The following is a 22,634-nucleotide window of genomic DNA, read 5'->3' on the forward strand; positions in this document are numbered from 1 at the left end:
ATGTGAGAGGGCCAGTAGGAGCTAGAGAGGCTTCGAATAGGGGGAGGGGAAAGGAGGTGTCCCATGTGGATGAGGGATCCTACTTGTACTGTTTCATCCAAAGGAAGGAGGGAGGGAGGGAATAAGCATTTATATAATTTCTCTTATATGCCAGGCACTGGGCTGAGTGCTTTACAAACACTATCTCTTTCTATCCTCACAAGCTTGCAAGGCAGGTGCTGTTAACTTATCCCCATTTTGTAGCTGAGAAAACTGAGGAAGACAGAAGTTAAGAAACTAAACCAGGGTCACATAGCTAATAAGTGTCTAATGCCAGAGTTGAATTCAGATCTTCCTGATTCCAGTCTCAGAATGCTAACCACTTTGCCACCTAGCTGTCAGAACTAGGAACAGAATTGAGGGTGGTGTTCAATGAGAGAGGCAGACTTGGACTTGAGGAAGAGAAAACTTCCTAACAATTAGAACCAGCCCACAAAGGAATGAGCTACTTTAATAGTAGTGGGTTCTCCTTCATTAAAGATCTACAAGAAGAAGCCTATGGGACTACTTGGACAATGTGACCCTGAAAGTTCCTACCGACTCAGATCCTGCCTTCGGGACTGGGCCAATAACACAACACAAGTGAGGTTAAAGAAAGTGTTTACTGGGCTGAGGTAGGATTCACCTGACTCAATTTTCCCACTGACACCTGGCAGACTTTAAGCCTGACTGAATGAATGCAAGTTGACAATTTCCTCCTGTCTGGAATTGACATGAAGTTGGGGAGATATTGTTTCCCTGCAATGTCCCTACTCTTAGTGGCAATTTTCTATAGTCAAAAGGTTTGTAAGCTTAATACTAGATCTATTAAATTATAGATTGTTGGTAGTGAAACATCCGAGGTTAAGTCTGAAATTAAGCTATAAGGCTTAGGACTTTAGACCAACAACAATAAATTAGGGTCCTTTAATTCTTAGTAATAGCGTGGAGACAATTAAATCAAGGGCTTGTGAAGACAGCATACATAGATATTATTTGTGTCTTGGTTAACGTTAAAAAAAAAATTTCTTTAAGGTCTATATTGTAAATGCTTTAAAAGAACTATCACCTGACCAAAAGTTGGAATTGTTTTATGTGTTAAAAATGAAAAATAAAAAAAAAGTGTCTACTGATAACACTGACCAACCAAAGAAAGAAAAACAATCAAAAGGATGGGAACGACAACTTTCTTACTTACTCTGGGAGAGGGAGGAGTCAAGAGCAGGGGGCAGAAAGAAAACTAACTTTAGTAACTAATTTAGGAACTATATGAATAGCAAAATTACCAATGTGCTGATAGAGCAGAAATTCACAGGTATCATTGTGGGTGGGAACAGGGAAAGGTAGACTGGAAAAGTGTTTCAGGTTACAAGAAGTCATTTAGTTACTTGAATTCAGATGTGTCATATTAGATAATGGCAGAGTAGAGAGAACACTGAATTGAGGGGCCGAAGTCCAGGGTTTAAACCCCAGCTGTTACTACCTCTGTGACCTTGGGAAGTTACTGTTCCTCTCTGGGCCCTACCTTCTTCATCTATAAAATGGAGGGATTACAGCAGCTGACCTCTAAGGGGATATTCAGCTCTATACTAATGATTCTGTTCTCTTTAAAGTCTGTTCGAGATCTGAACCTTATCATCTATGATTTGGAAGGAAAAATGCAAACTGTAGAAATATCACAGCAATCTCTTGGACAGGATGAATCAGAATGTTTTAACAGAAATTTCTGAAATGTTTAATAACAAATGAAAGAAACATTATTCGTTATCATGCCTTTCCTCATTTATGAAATAACTTGACTAGGATTAGAACATCTAAAAATTTCAAAGGGATGTAAGAAGACACTAAGTTTAAAGGCTCTGTTTTATTGATACAGAAACTGAGGCCCCTAGATGTTAAGAGATTTATCTAAGGTCACAAAACAGTAAACACTAAACCGAGATCTGAAACCAGTTCTTCTGAATCCATACCAGAAGCAGAAATGCTCCTATTAAACGCTTCCTATACTATATAGGCAACGTGTGTGCATGAACCAGAGCAGGGGCATAAGAACAGAAGAGACAGAAAAGGAAGGTCAGTTGGTCATGGAGTGACAACAAGGTTTAGGGCACAAACGGGAATCCCACAGGAAGGAAGAGAGATGCACCAGGGAAGGGAGCACCCATAAAGCCACTACAATAGAAGGGACCCAACTCTTCTGACTAAAATAGGAGTGACCAAATTCCCAATATTAAGCACACCATACTTCCACATGCCTCCATACCTCTTATATGCATTGGAAAATATTTCTTTGAAAATTAAAGACTTTTATACCTAATTGAAAACTGTTCTGAAGTCTATGATTGTTTCTTTTTAATGTTGCAAAATATTTCCTCCAAAGAGGTGCAAATTAGAGTCAAGATCCATAGGTTGAAACCACAAGAACAGACGTGCCCAGTGGACGTTAACAGGCTGGGCAGAGCAAGTATTAGTTATACATCAAGAAACACCAGCATGGTAAGGTGTTCTCGTTAGCGTAAGAAGACAGCCACATATTAAGGAAAGACTTACTGAGCAAACACAGCGGTAAGTTATCTGTTAGCTAATGACCAAGAAAGCTGGGGACCTTTGCAGGCCCATTCTCAAGTCCTGCTACACGCACTGAGACAGCCACTACCAGCACAGCCGCTCGATGTCAACATATCACCCTACTGAAAACTCAGCCACTGACCCTACCTTCCCAGCCCTGAAAGGGTGCTCTCTTCCCATGTGACCAGCATCCTTTTTCCATTCTCAACCACATGTCTCTGAGAACATCCTCTGCACCACTTCTCCTCCGTGACTCGTTCCTTGGCACAGGCTGCCCCCTTCTCATGCCCACGTTGATGGACCTTTCCAGGCCTTTGGGGAATGCTCAGCTTCAACTGTCTAGACACTACAGCATTCTAAACCTCTCAGCCACCCAAGATCACAGGAAGACTACTTGGATTCAAGAGATGAGCCTTTGTTCTGACAAGGTTGGGGTCATTTGGTTACAATTTTGCCCTCCCATTAATGCCAGCTCCAGGGATGGCTCCACAGTATTTATTTAAGTCCTAACTCATGCCTTTTAAATGTCTCCTTTCCCTCTTCTGTTACCTATCCTCTTCCACAAGCTCTTTAAGGTTGACAAAGTACCTCCCTCCAGCAACTCTGGAAGAAAGGGAGTGGAAATGCTGCTGTCCCCATTTGAGAGATAAAGACACTGACAAGGTAATACAGTACCCAGGGCCCTATGTCTCCCAGGCCCCAGTTCAGCCCTTTCTTGTGCCCTGAATGAACTGCTCAAAACAAGCAACCTTTTGCATAAGTTCCCTCTCCAATCATTAGCAATCTGAACGAGGCTTGCATTTTCTGTTTTTGTTTTTTTAAAGAAAATTTCATACATATGCATCTCTCTTAAGCCTGATGTACACACACTTTGGAATATCTGTTAAAGGAAAATAAATGTTTTCTGTCATATATTCAGTTTGTAAATATAGAGCAGGAAAAGCAAAATAATGCATCACCTCTTATTGTTCTATCTGTAAGAAAAGGATGTAATATTAACTAGGGAAATGGTTAATATTTATTTCTTCTGTTACACAGTAGGGCCTTGAGGGGAAACAGCAAAATGTAAAGGCAATGGTAGTTACCATATCATCAAGCACACTACTGGAGTTTAAACACTATGTTCTGACAGTGATGTGAATTTCTAGAACTCAGCCAATTACACCTGGGTAGAGTTTAAAAAAAAAAAAAAAAAGGTGGTAAGTGGTGGAACAGAGCCAGAATCCAAAATTGCATTGTGGTACTGCAAGGATACAGATATTGGCAAGAGATGCCATTAAGGGTTCTCTGTTTGTATGGCAGGAGTTTCCAGTGCACTTGTCTTGGTTCTCAGACATTTCACATGTTTATCAATGACTTGGATAAAGGCACAACACACTCCCTAGTGATACTTACAGGGTGGCTTAGTTAATACACTGGATGACAGGACAGAATTTGGGGCAGATAAAGTAGGATTAAAACTGAATAGGAATAAATGCTAAGTCAACCCAATGGATCCTAACATCAACCTTAGAAGTGCAACATGGGGTAGCTCTGATCAGTACAATGTTTGAAAATGGAGAATTTGGAAGATTATAAACCAAAAATGAGCCAATGAAGACTATAAACCAAAAATGTGTGTGGTAATCAAAAAAGGTCATACTACTTAAGAGAAACAGTAAAGGACCACAGATCCTGGGTCCAAATACCTCCTCTTAAGCAACCTGCTATGACCCTTAAGCACTTAAGTCACTTAAACCTCTGGGTCTCAGTTTCTTCAAGTGCAAAAACAGGGGAATAGGAACAATAAGTAGACTGGAGGGCCTCTGAGGTCCATTCCAGTTCTAGATGTCTCTTCCTATTATTGTAGGTACTGTATCAATTCTGGAATCTTGTCAAGGGCAAACCTGTTCAGGTATGGGTAGGACACACTGATCCTCACTGAAGTCACTTGCTGCTCCATGACCCTCAGAATGATCAACAATTTGATTTAAATTCCCAAGTTATTCTTGCTCCAGAAAAAATTGCAATAAGAAAAAAGTTAGAGGAAAACAGGAGCAATCAGCTGGAAGCTGACTTAGAAAGCAAGTACACAGCTGCCAGAGGCATTCCCCCAAAGCACAAGTCTGCCACCAGGCTGGTTTTCAGGACCAACCTTTTAGAATAAAATGCCAAGTTCTCTCCTCAGTGTTTAATCACGTAGAACATCCTCCTTTCTTGGCTACACTATAGCCAAGGTGCCCCATTAATAAGTCCCAAACTCCAATTTTCTTGGTCATTTCCAACCTTTCTACAGGCCACTGGATCTCCTCTGGAGAGCCTGTTTCTTTGACTCTTCCATTTGAAGCCCTCGCCGCCTTCAAGGCTTGGTTCCAACACCACTGTTTCTGAATATTCCCAGGAATGAAACTTCTTCTCCCTCCTCACTTATCTTGTATTGGCTTCTCTGTGTACACATCACAGTGCCCAGTGGAAAATAAATTCCTCAACAGGAACGCTTTCATTCTTGTCTTGTAGTGGCTGTATCTTGCAAAGTGTTTTATACTAAAATGAGCATATAAGAACTGTTTGCTTAATTAAAAGAATCTGCCTCAACATGTTCATTTTAGAGATTTCCTGAGGCTCAGAGGCAAGGTGGTTTGTCCGTGATTTCTGACTCCTCATTTGGTCTTCTACCTCATGCACCATACTGGAAATGCTCCATCAAGACCCATGCACGGATCCTGAATCAGTTTCTCCAAAAGCCACCAGAAGAATGCTGTCTTCCCCAAAGATGTCCATGAAAATACAGGCATACTTGCTGCTCCTCTTCCATGGTACTCCATTTCCCACCTTCTTGACTTTGCAGTCACTGTCTCCCCTCAGCTCTGTCTTCTAGCATCTTTCAAGACTTAGCTCAAATACCACCTTTCCCAGGAGGCCTGTGCCAGGTCCCCAGCCCCACTGCACAGCTGGCATCTTCTAAGATCACCTCCACTGACACTATTTACACTGTTTTTACACGTTCTATCCCCCATGAGAATGTGATGTCCTTAAGGGTAAGAACTGAGTTCTGGCCTATCTTTGTATCCCCCACACTCAGCACAAACAGGTACTTAGCAATGCTTGTTGGCTGGACTAGACTTACAGACTATCAGGAGCAGTTGATGCTCTGGTGAGTTTGGATAAAGTTTTTTTCTTCTTTTTAAAATTTTTTGTTATAAGGGATGGCTCCCTGAGTGAACAGGATATTTATCATCAGAGGAGATATAAAAATGAAATATTTTTTAAAAGATTAAAAAGAACAAAAGGGCCAGTTCTTTCCAACTTTCAAAATTTCTACAGAAGTATATAAGTATATACAGAAGTATATAAGTGCCTATTGGAGAGTATTTGTTTTTCTAGTTTTTAAAAATCACACGTTAAGCTCATTTTTTTTTATCTTTTTTTCAGTTCATGCACTCAGACATAAGTTTTCTTTCCAGGACTGCTTTATCCACACCCACAGAGGCTGCTATGCGGTCTCTCTGTTATCATGTCCTGTAATAATCAAACAATTCTGTGTTTTCAGAGACTTCATAGTTTCCTCCCACCATGCAGATCCCAGTTCATCTGTGCCTGACCATCCCATGCAACTCTCATCTTGCATCCTTCCCAAAGAGACATCCAGCGGGTGTCCCCAATGTATTAGTAGCCTTCCTTGTTTTTCTTAGCCTTATGAGGAAAGTAATGGAGTCTTGCTTGCTCCCCTGTCATCCCCATTCTTTCCAACTTCCCCTGCCAGGCCATCCTATTCCTTCCATTCAAGGTCTTGATAAGGACTTTTACTCCTACTCTTCAGATATCCCTACTGGTGACGTAAACACTTTCTCACCCAAATGGTGCTGACCACTGATTGACCACTGGGTGATATTCATTTATAGCTCACTGGAGAAAATTATATTCTCAGTCCATATAGGATCAAGAATAAAGTTAACATTACAAGGAAGGCCTTTGTTTTCAGGGGAAGCTTAGGGATAGCAAAAAAAATAATTCTAATTTCCTAAAAGCAATCTGACCCACTCTCTTCCTTCTATCTGGGCCAGAAATATACACTCTCAGAAACTTCTATAAGCTATTCATACAAATATATACTGAAACCTGAGCAAGACACATTCATCCACTTGGTCTTTCCCATGCAAAAGGACAAGCCAAGATCTTTCAAGTGATTACAAATCTCTCCCAGGAGGCTCTAGAGTGTTCTGGGGTTTGACGGAAGGAGCAGCATCTCATCTCCCAACAGAACAATGGGAAGACTCCACCATCCACAGGGAAATCCCTCTTCAGCCTAGACTCTGTGCCAGACCTCCTCCATCACAGGCAAGCATACAGCTCTCTGTTTCAGGCCTTGCCCAAGGTTACTCCCAGAGGGTCATGGAACAGCATTATTTCTGCTGTTTTATCTTACAAGGAATCTGCAAAGATTCTGACATATGGCTTGGAGACCTCTTGTTGTAGGAGAGCCTGAATGGAAGCATTCTATTCTAGCTTAGTCATCAACCAATAAGCACAAGGGTCTTGCATGTTCTACTACATCTTTCAGTTGATTATGAAGTAGCAAAGATATGGGTCTTCTATTTTTTAAACCAAAGGGCTGCATGTCCCTATTAATACCCTCACTGAGGATGCCCTCAATTCATGAAGAGTAGACTCTCAGAAAGACTTTGTAGAGACAAGACACTGTGAATGTATGTTGGCAGTTACCGATTGTCTTTGGGTCACCATTTTTGGTGTTAATAAGTTGCAGGGTCTTTTCCAGCCTTTGATATTTTCTCCTTCTTCAGACGCTTCATTGATCAGTCCCCCAATGCCCTCACAGTGCATCACCTCCAGAATAGGTCCCCTCCATCTACACTAAGTCCAGTCCATTCCGATGAGTCGTCTTACCTCTGTTCTTTTAGTTCCATGTCTACATTTCAAGGAATCCAGGCCAGGGAAGTGAATCGGTAAGTCAACAAGCATTATTAAGAGTTTACTATATGTCAGGCATTGTGCTAAGCAATGGAGATACAAAGAATGACAAAAATAGTGCCTGCCCTCAAAAGATCACATTTTACAGGTGGGGACACAACATGTGTATAACTAAGTACATAGGGGAGACAGGTGATTTCAGAAGGAAGGGCACTGGTAGCTGAGGAGACTGGGGAAAGCCTCTGGCAAGAGATGAGATTTGAAGGAAGCCGAGGAGACTTGGAGGTGCCTAGTGCTAGCCTAGCCCTGAATCCCAGTGTCAGCAAGGACTACCCTAAACTCAAACCTCAGTAGGGAATAGGAACAAACAGGTGCTGCCAGCTCCCCCTTGTAGGCAACTTATCTCCTCTATGCAGATGACTCTCAGATCTGTGTCCAGCCGCAATCCTACACTACCAGCTCTCTACTGTAGCACTTCTTAAACTATGGGGCAACAGTAAAAGGTTTCTGAATGCTCAAAAACCAAAAATTAATTAAAAATAAAACGCGTCATGAATCTGAGGTGTTTCTGATGGTGCTTGCCCATGCTGTACAACATAATTTCACTGCAGTCTTGGTTCTAAACTCAAAGCATGTGTACTTTGCATTGCACATGCCCTCAGGCCACACAACTCAATGAACATTGCCAAACATAAATAGAAAAAATGTAAGATGTGCTGCTCTAATGGACATTTCCAAAAGAGAATTCAGTATCTTTCTCTCCAAGTCCTCTGATTTTCTAAAATTGTACTGTGGAGGGCACTGCCATCCTTTGAATCACCTTGCTTTGCAATTTCAGTATCATGCTTGACTCCTCACTTCCCTTTACCCCACTGATGCCATCAGTGGCTGAGTCTTGCTGTCTATTTCTACTACATCTCCTGGGTACAAGTCCTTTCTCAGCATTCATCCAGTCACCACAGTGATTCAGAATACCATCATCTCTGGCCTAGGCTACTGCAGCATCCTCCTGCCTCCAGTCTCTCTCCTCTCCAATCAATTCCCCAAACAGCCATGATGTTCCTGAAGCACAGCTCTGGCCACACAGTCTAACTGTGTTCCCTTGCCACCGTCTCCTATTCAACAGATTCTAGGGGTTCCCTAGGACTTCTGGGATCAAATACAAACTCTTCACACTCTGTCCTCTTCCTAACTTCCCATTTGTCTTACATATTACTTCCAGTCATGTGGGCTTGTTATTCACTCATGATGCTCCAGTTTCTGTGCCTTTTCCCTGGCCATCCCCCAAGCTGGAAAGCTCACCCTCCTCATCTCCAACTCTGAGAATCCCTGATGTCGTTGGAGATGTATCTCAAGGGCCATGTTCCATAGAAGACTTTTCCTGGTGTCTCTAAGGCTAGTGTCTTCCCATTCCAGGTCACCTGAGGTTGTGTGTGTGTGTGTGTGTGTGTGTGTGTGTGTGTGTGTGTGTGTGTGTGTGTGTGTGTGACAGCTGGCCATGGCTGCTGCTTCTGCTGTGGTTCAAGGGCATTAATCAGCTGTATGTGGGCATATACATACAAAGCAGACATTAAGTGATCTTGAACATACATATATGTGTGTGCACATGTCATCTCCCTGTTTGAACAGAAGATGCCTGGCAGGTAGTAAATGCTTAATAAATGTCTGACTGAGTCGTCCCATTACACCATGGGACCTCCAGGGGTTACTATTTCAGTTAGTACTACATTAAGTTGTTTTGAGTCATTTGACATCAACAAACATTCTAGAAATCATCTGCAGGCTATTTTCCATAAGGGTCTCTTGCCAGTGAGGTGCAACACAGACTAAGAACTTATTGGTTTATGTTTTCCCTCTTTCAAATAAGCCAATACTATAGCTACTTAACTCCTCTTAGAGTTCAGAAAGGAGTTCAGACAGTTTCGGCAGCTTTAAACGTATCAGCAAGAATTCCCTCCCTTCTCAGTCTTAAAGGGATGAAGCATTAGAAAATGCCGTACCTTGGCATTCTACACAAATCCCCAATGGAAAGGTGCCCAGCACACCAGGGTTAGCGTTGGCAGATACCTGAAACAAAACAGAAAAGACAATCATCAGTACATTTTGGTCCAAAATGGACCTTCATTCCCTACCTAGCTAGGGCTGCACTCCTCCAGACTTCATCATCATGCTCCAGAAACCTCATCAAGGCAAGATCTGGTTAGCCCTGGTCTTTCCTCCTCATCAGCATACGGGTCCTGGGGTCCCTTCCTTTGACTGGAAAGAGTAGAGAGGGAGAGCCCCTCCCACAATCTCCATGGAAGCATCAACGCCCTACCCTACCAGACATCTCTTCATTTTTCTACCCAAGGGAGGCTGCACTCCTCTGGAGTCTGTCACCATGACTCCTAAACCTTGCCCTTCTTCCTCTTCAGCTGCTTTCTGGGTGTTGTCTTCTCCTATTAGACTATAAGTTTCTTGAGGGCAGAGACCATCTTTTTGGGGGGGGGCGGGGCATTGTTTCAAGGCTTAATATAGTGTTTGAAACTAAGTAGGCATTTAATAAATGCCCAAATAACCATGATTCTCCATTAAATCATAGTGTGGGTTCACCCTCCATTCCTGTACTTAATAAACTCCAGGAGCTCCCTCTTGCCTTGAGGATAAAATATCTGTTTGGCTTTTCAAGTTGTTCACAGCTTGGCCCCAACCTATTATTCCAGCCTCATTATGTTTTACTTCACTTCCCATATCTGTCTAGTCAAATAGGCCTTCTTTCTGTTCTTAACCCTTAGCACTCAATCTTGCACCTCCTTTACTGGCCTTTACCACGGCCATCCCCCATTACAGGAAGAGTCTTCTCTCCTCACCTCTTGTCTCATAGAGCCCCTTTCCCCGTTCTTGGCTCAACTCAAGCCCTAGAAAGAGCAGACACCCCTTTGCTCCAAATCAATTATTCAGAATATCATTAATGACAAAAAAAAAATCACAGAAAAAAATCCCTCTTGATTATTAACCAGCATTTATATCCATTTACTATTTCAATAAGAATCTTACACAAATGGGACTTCTCTCTCCATCTTATAAAACCAGTGGGAAACAAATTAACAACATTTTTAAAAGTATGAAGATGGCAAAAAGGACTTGACAAGTTATCTTTCGGCGTTTTATTAGAGGGATAGGATTAGACACCAGAATTTGCAGTATTTAACAAAACAAATGGATTTGCTTCAGCAGTCAAAGTGGGGAGAGAGCTAGTTTGGGAGTGAGGAAGGCCTAGGTTCAAGACCTGCTACTGACACATACCCCTCAGTGCTCTAAGGTAAGAGTTGAACATGCATTGGTGGAGGGAGTTTATCTAGTCAGGAATTCCTTCCCTATGAAAACTCAGGTTATATGAAGACAGTCACAGTATCCACAGATAAGAAAAGGAGAGTATTCCTATACCCTGTCCTAATCAAACCACACATGGAGAACCACATTTTAGGAAGGACATTGATAAACTGGCAAGAAATTCATCCTTGGGCAACCAGGATAATGAAGGGTTTTACGACAGTGTCACAGTAAGATCAGTTGAAGGAGCTGAGGATGTTTAGGCTGAAGAAGGAAAACTATGAGGAGCATGATCACTGTCCTCAAGTTATCTGAAGAAGGGTTTATATTTGTCTTAATTGGGCCAAGACAACAGAACTAGGAAGAAAGCACGGAAGAAGAAGTAGTAGTAGATTCAAGTTTCACATGAGGAGAAATTTCCCAACAATGTAAAGTACACAAAAGAATAACACCTGAGGGGGTGGTGGGCTTCCCCTCACTACAAGTCTTTCCAGCAAACGTTGTATGGCTACTAATGCATAATAAAGCATAGAGCTGCAGTTCTCACACTTTCTGGCTTCAGGACCCCTTTATACTCTTACCTCTGTTCCTCTCACCCACCCCATCCCCCACCTCAACTGGTATAAAGAAATAATAAAAACAAAATTCTTTAAATAAATTAAGTAAAACAAGCAAAATAAATTCCCATACTGGTCATGTCTAAAACCATGTCTCATTCTGCTTATTTAGTCTATCACATTTTTCACCACTGGTACTCTGGAATCATGGTAGATCACTGCATCAATCAGATTCTATAAACCTATCAAAGTTAACAACAATGTTTTAAATAAGTTATCACTACACCAAATACTCCTAATCTTTAGATGACATGGAAAGAAAAGCTTTCACACCATAAAGACCACATGAGGAAGCTTTTGCAATATATTGAGATCACCTGGGCAGAAGGAAGAAATAGATGTGGAATCTGAGAAACAAGTTAAGAAGCCTGACACAGAGGCATGATATAATAGTGATTTAATTATCCAAACTTCTTTTTTCTTTATTTCTTCAAACAGCGAAGGAACCCACAAGGAACAGGTATTATAGGGTACATGTCAGACTATGCCTAAATTTTCTCTCTTTCTATATGACAACTGAATTGGCCACTTACCATCCCCCTTCCCAGGATTTTCATCATTCCTACTTCAGCAATTAATTTTTCTCTCTTAGTGAGAATCAGATCCAGAATAGGATTTTTCTTTGCTGTGGCCTGTCATATCCAAGTAATTTATCTGTTTGGAGTTTTTCTTAGCATGTGGTATGAGATGATGGTCTGAATCTTGTTTCTGCCAGAATGCATTCCAGTTTGCTTAGAAATATTTTGTTCAATAGTGGGTCCTTACCCTGGTAGTTGGGGTCACTGGACTGTCTATCTTGATTCTACACTTGCACATAAGTAGGTATTTAATGGTCTCTGAAATGAACTGTTAACCTCTTCAGCAATCTCTGCTTATTTCTAAAACCAGTCTTGTCCTTTCCTTTACCGTTCCCAGAGAGCTCAAACAAAAGATAAATATTTTTAAATGCTTCACTTGAGCAAGGGAGGAAAAGAAGAGGCAGCTAATCTATGAGATCATTATACCTAATGGAAGCATACCAATTATTCAGTTTTGTATCACCCACAGCACTTGGCACAATGCTTTCCACATATCAGGCACTCAGAAATATCTCTTGAATCAACCAAAGGTAAATTTGCAACAAGGAAAAAAGCCTCTTGTGCTTTCCAAGAAGCAATGTATTATTTGGCAAAGGTGTGAGTCATTAACTTTGGCATATACAAGTAGGGCTTATATCACTATAAATGCTTGACATATCTCAGGGGCTCTCAGGCTGAAAGAAGGAAAATCTATAGATTCTTTCCCCAGGTTATGCAAGTGAAAGATGCATCACTTTAGTGTTGGTTTTCTTTTTAATTTGCTATGTTTAGATGCCTCTGAATTGAATTACTCAAGCACGAACAAATAAAACCTTGAAGGGGGTCGCACTTACTTATTCCTGACAGTTTAGAAACCAAATCCTCTATTTAGATAAAAGATGACAGATGACAGGATTTGACAGCTCAGTAATTTACTGCAATATTCTCTGCACTTCTGAATTTGTAGGCCATCACATAAAATTAGATTCATGATATCAGCCAAAAACCTCATGGGCAACAGTTTTATGTCATTAAAAAAACACCATCCTCAATCTGTTTGATTCTATGTTTGCTTATTAGAGGTCTCACAATGAAACAGAAGAAGAATTTTAATTGCACTCTTTGCCCTATCAACTTTTATTTTAGCCATAAGCTTCTCTGGCCTATCACACATTCCCATTCTGCTTCCTCTCTCTTTATGTCCAAAATGACTTAGATACAACTGAAGCAACTGGGTCTGATTGCAGCAGTCCGTTTACCCAAGTCTAAGACATTTTAAAGACACCTTAACAAAATGGGGTGTCAGGAAAAAATAAAACACAGGACTGGATTCCATGAAATGTGTGTTCTAGCTCTGGCTCTATCATGAACTAGATATGTGACACTGGGCAAGTTACTCACTTCCCTGGACCTCAGTTTTCTTCTCTGAAAAATAGGAGGATTGACCTAAAAGATGTCTAAGGTCAACCCAGCTACGACACTGTAGGATTCTAAGTTGCTCTGAAGTTTTAATAGGCATCCATCAACATTAAAAAATACCAAAATAGAAAATCACTATGAATTCTATTAAGGAGTCAGTCTCACATCTAAAAGACATTCTGAACCTTCTGCCAAAGCAATGCAGATAAGGGAGCTTCAGGTGCCACTGAGTAGGCAAAGCTGTGCAGAGTCTGCTTCCTGTGCTACTAACCTAAGCATTTGCTCAATATATATGTGGCTTCTGTAATCAGTATAACTCTTTAAGGTGACACTTTATACCTACTAAGACTACTATCTAAAAAAAAAATTGCAGTATTAATTTTAAGGCTTCAATAGTGGATTCAGATAACATTCGACCCCCAAGAATGATTATGGAAGTAGGAGGCACAAGGACATGTATCAGGGATCAAAGATCTGGTCACTTTATTACACATGTGGGCTGAGAAAGATAAAAAATGAGAAGGCTCAATCATTATGTTAAGGACCTCAGATATTGCTTCTAATTCTTTTCAATTTGTATTTTAATGGGGGGAGGGCCTTCACAACAGGAAGTCTGTGCCCATGTGGATCTAAATTTCAAAATCACCTCCTTTGACAATTCTAGGAAAATAGAGCAGATAACACAAGATAAAACAACTAAGCTAATGTCAATACATTGATCAAGAACCTGTGATTATGGCCATAGAGGAGCTGTGAGCTATGCCCCTACCAACAAGTCCCCAAAGTCAGTGATGAAGGGCCAGAGCAGAGTAGGTTCCAGTCTCTCTGTAATATCACTGCACTAGGAGAAGAATATTATTTCTCTCTTCATGGCGCATGAGTCAAGAAACACAAGGCAAACTTTATTTGGTTCTTCTTGACTCCTGAGGCATGAAAAGAGTCATGGTCTTCTCCCAGTCCAGTGATTTGTAGAGAAACCCAGAAGCTGGTGTGCCATGTCCAGCACTGAACTTCAACAGAAGGAATGGCAAAAAGGCTAATAAGTAACAGGTTTCCCCCATAGCTATAGGGAGGAGAAAAATCATTTTGGGAGGACTGAAAGTCAGCAAGCTTTATTTACCAGTATGCAAACCCAGGCTTCTCAATTCAGAGTCAAGTTTTACTCCTTTCTTTCCCTCCATAATTTAGAGGAGAAATAAAATGAGACTCAACTTGAACAGTAAGATAAAAATCTGTGAGAGGAAAAACAGACAATTCACAGGGAGAAAAATACTGGAAAAGCAATTATTCTCTAAATTATACTGAGATCTGCACTACTGAATTGGTTATGAATATGTCTCTCATTCATATAAAGCTTCATGGGTCCTAAAGAACTGAGCACAAAGAAAGAGTAACAAAGGTGGGAAAACTACTGGGCAGATAAGAAGAGGAAAAAGGCTTCATGACCCAAAGGGATAAATGCCAAAGAGAGAGAGAGAGAGAGAAAGAGAAGGGGGGATGGTCCAGCAAAGTGTGATCTTCCCAAATGAAATAATAACTAAGAGGAATTCAGAGAACGTGGGCCACTGTATGAACTGATACAGAAGAAAGAAATCAAAACTGAAGGAAGGAGGCACCCATCTCCACCAGCACCATCATGGAAAGGGTGGCGGAACCCATTAAAAACCGCATGAATGTAACACACAATCTCCACCCTGGAGAAAGAATGAGGCTGCCTGCCTTCACCCAGCAGGAAGGGGCTGGAGGGAGAATGGAAAGGGGTAGGTACTTATATTGTCAGATTATTCTTTGGGACAAGGGGAGGGCTCAATATGGGAGAAGGGGAAATGAAGGTGGGTAGGGTCAAGTCTAGGATATAAACCCAAATGGCAATAATGAATGCTAAAAAGACAGAGGCAAAGAACAGTGGAGTTCTCCTTGAGCTCCCTCCAGATCCCATATCTACCTTAAAGTCTAGATGACATTTCAAGTAATCTCCTATCTCCCAATAGCCCCATTCACCCTATGCTCCAGGGGATATTCTCTTTGGAGAAGTAGCCCAGTTTCCAAGACAATTCCTAAGACACAATCACAGCAACATGCCTCCCCTCCCCACCTCCTTGGAGAATATCCTCCTTCCTCCACCCACTGTAGGGAGATGTTTTCCAGGAAGATTTATAACCAAGAAATCTCTCTTAACTCAGATGCTAAGGCCACCTCCCTCCCAGCCTTTGCTTGTGTCCACTCGTTGAATTTCAAAGTGCTTTGGCCAGTACAGCATCTTTTAAAAATGTGTATTAGTTTAAACTTGATGCATGGAATCACTGAGATAAAACAGTGTCATTTAAAAAACAACAGCTGTCCCTCACACTCAAAGCAAAGCCATTTTAAAAATAAAGAGTTTTGCTGAATAATTTCCCTTCCCATCATTAGAAATGTGTTTTTCAAGATATTATACTTTAAAAGAACAACACTTTACAAGTTTCCCCCTTTGCCTGCATGCCTGGAATGCCTCCCAATTCTTATCTGCCTAATCACCTCCTGGCATCTTCAAGGAACAGGTACTGACCTCCCTAAATGTAAGGCACTTCATGAAATACTTCAGCAAACACAGGAAAGATGGGATTTCTACCTCCAAAGAGCTCACCTACCAATGATAATAAATAAGTCTTTTGCAGTGATTCAAACTAAAAGAAACAGATGAATAGGAGGTTAAAGAACAACAAACTTGCCTTATTCACTGAGAACACAATTTCTTGGTGGGCCAAGGGCTTGGCGTTGAGCACCCAGAGCATTGCGAACACTCATAAAAATTAAGCAACCAAGTAATTTATATTTCCTATTTCACTAGTGAAAAAAAAATTCATCCACAAAACAGTTTTATGAAGCATCTCTTATTCCTTTGGCAAACATTTAACAGACTATTTGGCTTTCTTTGGCATAAATGGACAATGTAAGTTGCAAGCAAAGGCTAAATGAAATGATCCCTAACTTCTTATGGAGTGTGGAATTTAACAGGAATTCTGCTATTTCAAGTTATCATTTGCAACATTACAAATTGCATTTAATGAGGGTTATAGTGTTCAGGACTTAATTATAGTTTGTTGCACTGAAAATATATTGAAAAATAATATGACGTTTTTTCCACTGCTGAACACTTAAATGCAATTTTAATTCTACCATGCACTACAGTTCTTAACAGTAACATTTTTATTTTTATGTCCTAGTATTTTGAAAAGACTAACAGTACCATGTTTATTTGATGAAATAAAGCAGTTTGAAAAAGAAACTCTGAATTCTCAACTCCTTCTGCCAGAAGAGAAATGGTTAAAAAAAAAAGAAAGAAAAAACACCAAACAAACCCAAAACATAAACAAAAAAACCTCAACAACCTCGGATGTGAAACAAGCAAATCAACAAACAGTGTAAAGATATAAAATACTCCTGAAAACATTGCTGGAGTCACAGCAAGTGACCACTTCCATCCCTACTCCTGAAACAGCCCTGTTGATTCCCTCTCATCCCATTGGTGGAGCAGGAGTAATCAGTCAGCTCACAGTTAACAGCCTCCCCCATCTCCCACAGAGCTAAGCTTTTGTTCTCCCTCCCTCTCTAAAGACAGCCACTCTCAATTTGATGGGTAAGAGACAAACAAATACTGCTGTGCTCAGACTTGGTAATTTGTTTGCCTGTTAAAGAGCTATCTCTGATCAAGCAGAACTGCCTGAAGGGCAGTACAACAGTCCCTAGTGAGATCACAAGCTAAGAAGGTGGCAATTAAAAAAGAAAACCCTATCGGAGTGGGAGACTTAGCCCCCTTTGCCTTTACTACTAAAAGCAGATGATGCAATTGGAATGGAGTTTAAGGCCCTGCTTGCAAAGAGGCCTCCAAGGCCACTGGTGTATGGGGACCCCAGGTGAAGGGGCTGTCTACTCGTGCCTGTCCTTGGATTCAGGGCTGCCTGCAGCACTGAGAGGGCAGGGATTTGCCTAGCATCCCCCAGACAGCACGACTCGAATGGGGGTCAATCTGGTTTACAGGTCAAGTTCTGTAGCCACTGTGGCCTCGATGACTCTTGCCTTTTTTTTTTAGAAAATCCTTTAAGAAGCATTCTCTGAGAGACTGAGACTATATCAGCAATAACAACATACACCTGAAGTCTTACAAGGCGTTCATCATTCTTGCTTTTCAGATGGAGAAACTAAAACTCTGAGAGGTTAAGAATGACCAGAGCTAGGGTTCAATCCTCTGTCACCATTATACTGCCTGTGATTTGTTTCTTATTTGTACAAAATGGAATATACTAAGGTAAAAGGCTTAACCTCCACTACAGTCATGCTCTAGTGCCTCATCAAAGAACAGAGGTGACCCTGGGTTCAGAGAACAAGTTTTTACAGGTCTTAGAAAGCTGGAAAGGCTTTGAGTGCAGGCTGAGCAAGAAGCCTAGAGACCCAAGTTAGGCAGTACTGATGACATAGAAGGCTGGCCATCTGGGAATGAATCTGGAAAGCAATCTGCAGAACTATCTACTAGGGCATGGAGGAATTGGGATGTATTTTAGAAGAATAAGAAGCTATGAGGAAAAAAACAATGGATCTTTAGAGAAGTTATTTCAAATGAAAGGCTTAAATGACTTTAATTGGGAAAATATTGTAAATAAGAAAATCCACAGTCCAGAAGAATCTCAGCAAACACTCATAGCAAAGTTTTAAATATCTCTAGTAACTACTGGATAACAATATACACCAGTCCCTCCAGCTGTCTTTGAGGGAAATGGCATTATAATGGGAGAACTCTGACAGGGCATTTACAACCACAGAGACAGACCATGCTCTCCTTGGTATACACTAGCCATAGGATTCCCCTGCCTATATCTTTGAGTGAATGTTGGGACCTGTGGCCACTATGAACTGTCTGGTCCTAGAGTAGTCATTACGGATTCCTTCAGAGGGTTGGTTGGTTCTAGGCTTTCCATTTGGGAGAAGATCCTAAAATCTCTGGATTAGGCTATGATTTCCCTAGGACATACATCCCAGTTCCCTTTCAAATGAAGACTCACAACAGGGCTGCTAAAGAACTTCTCAGAGCTAATTCAATTGCTTTGAAGTTCATCTTACTCATCCACCACACTCAGCCATGGGCCCAGCAGGTTTTAGGGAAGTGTAGGTTCCCCAGAGGAACTGCACCACTATACCCTAAGTATGAAGTCTAAGAAGGCTGTACAGCTCTGCTCACCGTGTGAGCCAGGCTACAGTGGTATCCATCAGTCTACCAGCCTACCATCAATAAGACCACCACTTCAGCAAAAATGGCAGGTGATGGATGGATGGGGCACCCACAGGAGGTAAGGAAGGAAAAGATCCATTATTGTAGGTGGTGCTAATTAATCCAGTTAATCTCTTTAAATACCAATTCAATTGGGTAAATATTTAGGAAGTACCTGCTCTTTGCAAGAAACTATACTATAGTTATCCCTTCCACATAGCCTATGGGTTAGGATCAGTTCATAATTCCACCAACCATGTACCAGTGCCCCAATTTTCTCATATCTCCTCCAACATTTGTCATTTTCCTTTTCTGTCATATTAGCCTAACAGGTATAAGGTGGTAGCTCAGACCTGTTTTAATTTTCATTTCTGTAATCACTATCAATTTAGAGCATTTTTTCATTTGACTATAAATAGCTTTGATTTCTTCTGAAAACTGCCTGTTCACATCCTTTGACCATTCATCAGTTGGGGAGTAACTCATGTTCTTATAAATTTTACTAAGTTCTCTATATATTTGAGTATTACGGCCATCTGAGAAACTTGCTATAAAATTTTCCTCCAGTGTCCTGCTTTCCTTCTAATCTTCGTTGTGGTGGTTTTGTTTGTGCAAAACTTTTTTAATTTAATGTAATCAAAATTATCCATTTTATATCCCATGTTCTTCTCTCTCTTTTGTTTGACCATAAGCTCTTCCCTGATTCATAGATCTGACAGGTAAACTATTTCATGCTCCCTGAATTTGTTCATAATATCACCCTTTATGTCTAATTCATGTACCCATTTTGATCTTATCTTGGTATATGTTGTGAGCTGTTGGTCTATACCTAGTTTCTACCAAACTGCTTCCTGGCAATATTTGTCAAATAGTTCTTGTTCCCATAGCCTGGATCTTTGCATTTATCAAACACTAGATTATTATGGTCACTTACTATTATATATTACGTACTAAATCTATCCCACTGATCCACCACTCTGTTTCTTAGCCAGCACTAGATAATTTTGATGATTACCACTCTGTAATACAGCTGGAGATCTGGCACCACGAGGCCACCTTCCCACATATTTTTTCTCCACTGATTCTCTTGATATTCTTAATCTTTTGTTCTTCCAAGTGAATTTTATTTTTTCTAACTCTATAAAATTATTTTTGGTAGTGTGATTGGCACAGCACCGAATAGGTAAGCTAATTTAGGTAGAATTGTCATTTTTATCGTATTGGTTTGGCCAATCCATGAACAATTAATACATGTAAGAGAGGCAAAACAAGTCGTACAAAGCTTTCCATGCCCATTTCTTCCATTGTAAATCTAAACCATTAATTTCCTCTCTGTCTGGACCTTTTCAGGGTCTGTGGTATTATGGAAACAATACTGGATCTGGAGTCTGAGGCTCTGGGTTTGCTACCCAGATTTGATTCTGACTACTTGTGAGACCTTAGGCAAGTCACAACCCCTGTGGGCCAATTCTCTGTCATGCCCCTTCTGTGAAGGAAGGTCATTTACTTAGGTGTTCTTCAGGGCCAAGTTTGGTGATTATCACTACAGATTCAAGCTGAGGCTTGTGGTCTTCCCACATTCTTTGCTATGGTGACCATGTACAGTGCTACCTCTTTCTGCTAACTTCACTGCTGTAGTTCATATGTCTTCCTTGAATTCTTCATTATCATTATTTATGGTATTACATACCATAATCTGCTTAGCTATTCCATAATCAATGGACAATTTACTTAGTTTACAGCCATTTGTTATCACAAAAAGTGATGCAGAATATTTTGGTGTATATGGGACCATTTTTTCTGTCTTTAGCCTCTTTGGAACATGTATCTAATCGTGAGATCTTTGGGTCTAAGGGTATGGACAATCAATCACTTTCTTGAAAAAGCATAATTCTAAACTGCTTATATGAATTCAAAGCTCTACCAACAAATCAGTGTGCCTGTTTATTCACAGCCTCTCTAATACTGATTATAATGATCTGAAATATTAAACGCTATGGAAAAGCTATTGTTATTGCTCTAGTCAGATTAAGCCAACTTTGATTTTTTTGGTATGTTAGTTTTTTTTTTCTTTTAGGCTGAAAATGTTAAAACTCTCCTTAGAGGAAGATCCTACAAACACATACATTTCCTTTGTCTTTCAAAGTTTAAAAGCAGTTGTTCATCCTAAATAGAATGCTGAAAGGCAAAAAAGGGAAACGCCATGACAACATGAAGAATCACAGTCATCTCTCCCTAGTACTTTGAGAGTTTACAAAGCCAGATTTCAAACCTACACCAAAGAACATGCTCAAAAGCAAACTCTGCGTCATACGTCCTGCTCCGTTTGTCGTGCTCTGTATCCTCCCATCTTCTTTCTCTGCTGTCAATCTCTTGTTTTAGTGTCAGTCGGAGGGGAAAGCAGCAAGACCTCTTTTCTTCCTATTTCATTTGAAAATAGAAATGTATTCCAAGATATGACCTGGTACACAACTACAAAAGCAGTAAGTAGCCTTCTTATCTATCTGCAGCATTACTGCTTTTTGGAGGTATTCACTTTAACTCAGCCAAGAAAAGCCTCAGATTTAGTGACTGAACTAAAAATCGATATAAAGCAAAGTATCAAAAGTGTGATCTTCTTTAAAATAACTATTGATTACAGCAACTATTTTCATAGTAGCAAAAAACTGGAAATTATGAAGACATCCACCAACTAAGGAGTAGCAAAACAAATTACAGTATGTGGATGTAATGGAATGTTATGGCATCACAGGGAATGATGAAATGGACAGTTTCTGAAGGAAACTGAAGACTTTTAGGAACTGATGCAAGGCAAAATTAGCAGAACCAGAAAACATTTTATACAATGACAACAACATTATTAAAAAAAAAAAACTTTTAAAGATTTTAGATTTCCAATAAATGCAATGACAAACCATGATTCAAGAGGGCGTTAGATGAAGTATCCACTCTATCTTCTAACAAAGAAGTGATGAACTTTAAAATGCAGGATAAAATAAGTTTTTTAGACATAGCCAATGGAAGAATGTATCTACTTCACTATAAATATTTGTTTTAAGGGTTTTCTTTCCCTTTTTTGTTGTTATTCACTTGGGAGGAGAGTACAAAGTGAGAAGGAAAGAATATAAATGTTTTTAACTAAAAAAAGGAATATTAAAAATGTTAAGTCATGTCAAAAGATCTGAGATTATGTGATACTAGTTTGGTAATGGGGCTCCTTATCAGAAGGATTCCCAGAATATTATAATATTTCAAGCAAGTTTCTGTATTCAGACAAGTACTTCTGTGATGTCAAAAACTTAAACCATAAATGTTTTCATGAAAATTCTGCAAACTTCCTTCAATGATGACTGCTTTCTCCCTCCTCAAATTATTTTCCTTTTACTTATCTGTTATATCCACCAGCAGAATATAAGCAAAAGAATTTTATCTTCTTTGTATCCCCAGGTCCTCTTAAATACTTTGCATACAACAGGCACTCAAAAAATCTTTCTAAATTTGGGTATCCTAAGGGGCAAATCAATGCTTTTAGGGCAACGTGAAGTTTTCCAGAGCAAATAACTAGGGAGGGATTCTCCACTCTTATTCTCATTTGTCTTTTAAGGCACAGTCTTATTTTCTTTTCCCATGAGTTTAACCTAGAAGTTATTTCTCCCTCCTCTGAACTCTCATGAAACTTTTATTAGAATCATACAATGTCAGGGCTGAAAGGGCCATTAGAGGTCAATTAGTCAACTTATCTTGTTTTACCGGGGAGGACACAGGTCCGGAGGGACTAGGTGATCCAGCCACGGTTTTCACTTGCAGTTGCTGTACTTTATCTTATGTGATAGTTATTCCTTCCATTCAGAAGTCTGGTAAGTGCTTATTATGTGGCAGGCATTGTGGTGTAATCACACCGCATCTTCTTCACAATTAATCTATTCAGGAAATAGTACAAATGGCAGCATTCCCACTTTATTTTTTCATTTTTGAAAAATACCAAAAAAA

General features: G+C 40.2%; 1 protein-coding gene across 30 annotated transcripts in view; it reads right to left on the reverse strand.

Annotated features, from left to right (window-relative positions):
• PEAK1 (pseudopodium enriched atypical kinase 1) overlaps nt 1–22,634 on the reverse strand; it is a 297,886-nt gene that overhangs the window by 238,867 nt on the left and 36,385 nt on the right. For all 30 annotated transcript variants that reach the window (XM_072628676.1, XM_072628669.1, XM_072628653.1 and 27 more), the window contains exon 2: nt 9,495–9,561. The gene's annotated coding sequence lies outside the window, so the exon portion shown is untranslated. The remainder of the gene's footprint in view (nt 1–9,494; nt 9,562–22,634) is intronic.

The sequence above is a fragment of the Notamacropus eugenii genome, chromosome 1, assembly GCF_028372415.1.
Source record: "Notamacropus eugenii isolate mMacEug1 chromosome 1, mMacEug1.pri_v2, whole genome shotgun sequence".
NCBI lineage: Eukaryota > Metazoa > Chordata > Mammalia > Diprotodontia > Macropodidae > Notamacropus > Notamacropus eugenii.